Source organism: Osmia lignaria, unplaced genomic scaffold (genome assembly GCF_051020975.1).
Source record: "Osmia lignaria lignaria isolate PbOS001 unplaced genomic scaffold, iyOsmLign1 scaffold0043, whole genome shotgun sequence".
NCBI lineage: Eukaryota > Metazoa > Arthropoda > Insecta > Hymenoptera > Megachilidae > Osmia > Osmia lignaria.
In genome coordinates this window covers 237,501-242,500 of record NW_027478184.1, presented here as the reverse complement: position 1 = coordinate 242,500, position 5,000 = coordinate 237,501, and the positions used below count along the sequence as shown (strand labels likewise).

General features: G+C 40.1%; 1 non-coding gene across 1 annotated transcript in view; it reads left to right on the top strand.

Annotated features, from left to right (window-relative positions):
* The first annotated feature begins 4,620 nt into the window (after positions 1-4,620).
* LOC143307081 (small subunit ribosomal RNA) overlaps positions 4,621-5,000 on the top strand; it is a 1,923-nt gene continuing 1,543 nt past the window's right edge. Inside the window, exon 1 of the ribosomal RNA XR_013064318.1 lies at positions 4,621-5,000. This exon is cut by the window's right edge and continues 1,543 nt beyond it. This is a non-coding gene — a ribosomal RNA (small subunit ribosomal RNA).

Here is a 5,000-nt window from a genome sequence, read left to right as displayed (position 1 = left end):
CGACCTAGCGGCCTGCCGATCGGTATTTAGAGGGAGGCACTTTGAAAGCAACACGCCGTTGGAACTTTGAAAAATTTCGATGCGTCGCCAAAGTTCGTACTTTTCGATAAAATCTTCGTCCTATGATACATTTCGATCAAGAACTACATTGATCGTCATGAAACTGTTTTTTTTTTTGGGAGACGTGTACGCTCCTTTTCATAAAGGAGACTATCTTATTGCGAAAGTCAAAATCGCACGCTCTCACGGCGATTTGCCCCCGTATACGCCTGGGCGTAAGCCCGTGCGTCGCCGACCTAGCGGCCTGCCGATCGGTATTTAGAGGGAGGCACTTTGAAAGCAACACGCCGCTGGAACTTTGAAAAATTTCGGGGCAAAGCAATACGCGGCTGGGACTTTGAAATATTTCGGAGCGCACCTAAAGTTCGTTATTTTGGCTAAACGGAGCGAAAATCTGCATTTATACCATCACGGACGTTAGTTCAATAGCGTTTAACGATGGATCCACGGTACAGAATGCAAAAATATGATTGTTAAAATTTTCGACTAATCGGTTCTAAGAGGCGAAGCAATACGCCGCTGGGACTTTGAAATATTTCGGAGCGCACCTAAAGTTCGTTATTTTGGCTAAACGGAGCGAAAATCTGCATTTATACCATCACGGACGTTAGTTTAATAGCGTTTAACGATGGATCCACGGTACAGAATGCAAAAATATGATTGTTAAAATTTTCGACTAATCGGTTCTAAGAGGCGAAGCAATACGCCGCTGGGACTTTGAAATATTTCGGAGCGCACCTAAAGTTCGTTATTTTGGCTAAACGGAGCGAAAATCTGCATTTATACCATCACGGACGTTAGTTCAATAGCGTTTAACGATCGATCCACGGTACAGAATGCAAAAATATGATTGTTAAAATTTTCGACTAATCGGTTCTAAGAGGCGAAGCAATACGCCGCTGGGACTTTGAAATATTTCGGAGCGCACCTAAAGTTCGTTATTTTGGCTAAACGGAGCGAAAATCTGCATTTATACCATCACGGACGTTAGTTTAATAGCGTTTAACGATGGATCCACGGTACAGAATGCAAAAATATGATTGTTAAAATTTTCGACTAATCGGTTCTAAGAGGCGAAGCAATACGCCGCTGGGACTTTGAAATATTTCGGAGCGCACCTAAAGTTCGTTATTTTGGCTAAACGGAGCGAAAATCTGCATTTATACCATCACGGACGTTAGTTCAATAGCGTTTAACGATCGATCCACGGTACAGAATGCAAAAATATGATTGTTAAAATTTTCGACTAATCGGTTCTAAGAGGCGAAGCAATACGCCGCTGGGACTTTGAAATATTTCGGAGCGCACCTAAAGTTCGTTATTTTGGCTAAACGGAGCGAAAATCTGCATTTATACCATCACGGACGTTAGTTTAATAGCGTTTAACGATGGATCCACGGTACAGAATGCAAAAATATGATTGTTAAAATTTTCGACTAATCGGTTCTAAGAGGCGAAGCAATACGCCGCTGGGACTTTGAAATATTTCGGAGCGCACCTAAAGTTCGTTATTTTGGCTAAACGGAGCGAAAATCTGCATTTATACCATCACGGACGTTAGTTTAATAGCGTTTAACGATGGATCCACGGTACAGAATGCAAAAATATGATTGTTAAAATTTTCGACTAATCGGTTCTAAGAGGCGAAGCAATACGCCGCTGGGACTTTGAAATATTTCGGAGCGCACCTAAAGTTCGTTATTTTGGCTAAACGGAGCGAAAATCTGCATTTATACCATCACGGACGTTAGTTCAATAGCGTTTAACGATCGATCCACGGTACAGAATGCAAAAATATGATTGTTAAAATTTTCGACTAATCGGTTCTAAGAGGCGAAGCAATACGCCGCTGGGACTTTGAAATATTTCGGAGCGCACCTAAAGTTCGTTATTTTGGCTAAACGGAGCGAAAATCTGCATTTATACCATCACGGACGTTAGTTCAATAGCGTTTAACGATCGATCCACGGTACAGAATGCAAAAATATGATTGTTAAAATTTTCGACTAATCGGTTCTAAGAGGCGAAGCAATACGCCGCTGGGACTTTGAAATATTTCGGAGCGCACCTAAAGTTCGTTATTTTGGCTAAACGGAGCGAAAATCTGCATTTATACCATCACGGACGTTAGTTCAATAGCGTTTAACGATCGATCCACGGTACAGAATGCAAAAATATGATTGTTAAAATTTTCGACTAATCGGTTCTAAGAGGCGAAGCAATACGCCGCTGGGACTTTGAAATATTTCGGAGCGCACCTAAAGTTCGTTATTTTGGCTAAACGGAGCGAAAATCTGCATTTATACCATCACGGACGTTAGTTTAATAGCGTTTAACGATGGATCCACGGTACAGAATGCAAAAATATGATTGTTAAAATTTTCGACTAATCGGTTCTAAGAGGCGAAGCAATACGCCGCTGGGACTTTGAAATATTTCGGAGCGCACCTAAAGTTCGTTATTTTGGCTAAACGGAGCGAAAATCTGCATTTATACCATCACGGACGTTAGTTCAATAGCGTTTAACGATCGATCCACGGTACAGAATGCAAAAATATGATTGTTAAAATTTTCGACTAATCGGTTCTAAGAGGCGAAGCAATACGCCGCTGGGACTTTGAAATATTTCGGAGCGCACCTAAAGTTCGTTATTTTGGCTAAACGGAGCGAAAATCTGCATTTATACCATCACGGACGTTAGTTCAATAGCGTTTAACGATCGATCCACGGTACAGAATGCAAAAATATGATTGTTAAAATTTTCGACTAATCGGTTCTAAGAGGCGAAGCAATACGCCGCTGGGACTTTGAAATATTTCGGAGCGCACCTAAAGTTCGTTATTTTGGCTAAACGGAGCGAAAATCTGCATTTATACCATCACGGACGTTAGTTCAATAGCGTTTAACGATCGATCCACGGTACAGAATGCAAAAATATGATTGTTAAAATTTTCGACTTATCGGTTCTGGATCACTGAAAAATCAAAAAAAATTATTAATTTTGATTAATTAAATTACATATGTAGTTTTATATTGTTATAGTCTCGTATTTGTTAATGTTTTGTCGTAAGAAAATGCAAAAATATCGTTTTAATGTTTTCGTCTCATCGGTTCTGGATCGCTGAAAAATCAAAGAAAAATATTAATTTTGATTAATTAAATTACAAATGGAGTTTTATATTGCTATAGTCGCTTATTTGTTAATGTTTTACCGTAAGAAAATGCAAAAATATCGTTTTAATATTTTCATCTCATCGGTTCTGGGCGGTTTTAAAATTTTTTAAAATATTAATTAAACCCATGATTTACATGAGAATGTGAATTTATTATGTCCTGCATGTTAATTTATTAATTTTCATGTATAGAACGTTATAAAATGAAAGGATATGTTCGACGATATTTCCGGCTAAGTTTTACCGTGCCGGCGGGATGGTACGCTCTCACGGCGGTTTGCACAGGCATACGCCTGGGCGTAAGCCCATGCGTCGCCGACCTAGCGGCCGGCCGTTCGGTATTTATAGGAAGGCACTTTCGGTTCGCTCGGACCGGTCGGGAGTAGCGTCGAGCGTGTGGCTCTTTTATGACTTCGGTTGAAAAGCAGTCTACCGCTCCTCGAGAATATACTTTCTCGACTATTCTCGTTCCGGTTTTCCGTTGCGGATTATTATTAATCTCCACACAGCATTACCACGGGTCGGTGTCTAAGACCGAATGGCCCATATGTGGTGAGCCTTGTAATATAAGGCTGGTGACCTGTATGCACTTATAAATGTTGCATACTTGTACAAACTGAGCATCAACTGTCTGTAACCAAAATTTGTTAAAACTGAAAAAGTTATAAGATTGTATAAAATTTTTGAACCAAGAAAGTAGTGTTAGACGAAAATTCGTTCTATCACTTTTAGAAGGGAGACTGTTTGGAAATATTTAAAGTATAAAATACACAAAAGTCCACTGAATTATGAACAAAATTACGTCCCTGAATTTAAGAAAAGTCAAGAGGTGTCAGAAATAAAATCCTCTCTGATACGTTCAGAGAGGAAAATAAGTATGGAGAGAGGAGTAAAAATGAAAGAAGTTTTAAGGCTGGGGAAACTTCTAAAGGAGAGAGATTCCAACATATCTAATATGTACATTTAAAGCAAGTCCAAGGAACTCTCTCCGTTAATGTTTGAAAAGGTGTGTGCAGATGGAGGAGAAATGTATAAAGTACAGAGACGAGGTTGGTGGGCCCGCTCTAATGATAAAGATTATAAAATTTGGTGGCAAAATGACCAGCATGATCACTGTACGCGCTTTCTCGATTTGTATAGCATGCCACTGTCCGCGCTATCTTTTATTATATTGTCCAGCGTGTGTGGTCTACGTGCTTGCACGATGGATGCACGGCGTGAAAGTGATTTTCGTGCTTTATGAGAGGAGGAGGAGAATATTTGGCCTCTATAAGAGGTACAAAATTTATGAAATGTGTGTTACATACAAAAGAGAAATGGCTTAACGTCGATCGGTCTTACAGGGAGGGCCGACGACGAAAATTTAAATTTACAATAATAACTAAGCTCCCTGGTTGATCCTGCCAGTAGTCATATGCTTGTCTCAAAGATTAAGCCATGCATGTCTAAGTACATACCGAATTAAGGTGAAACCGCGAATGGCTCATTAAATCAGTTTTGGTTTCTTAGATCGTACAAAACATTACTTGGATAACTGTGGTAATTCTAGAGCTAATACATGCAAACCAGAATTCCACCCAGAGATGGGAGGAATGCTTTTATTAGATCAAAACCAATCGGTGGCGGACGGCTTGTCCGTTCGTCCATCGTCGGCTTTGGTGACTCTGAATAACTTTGTGCTGATCGTATGGTCATCTAGCACCGACGACGGATCTTTCAAATGTCTGCCTTATCAACTGTCGATGGTAGGTTCTACGCCTACCATGG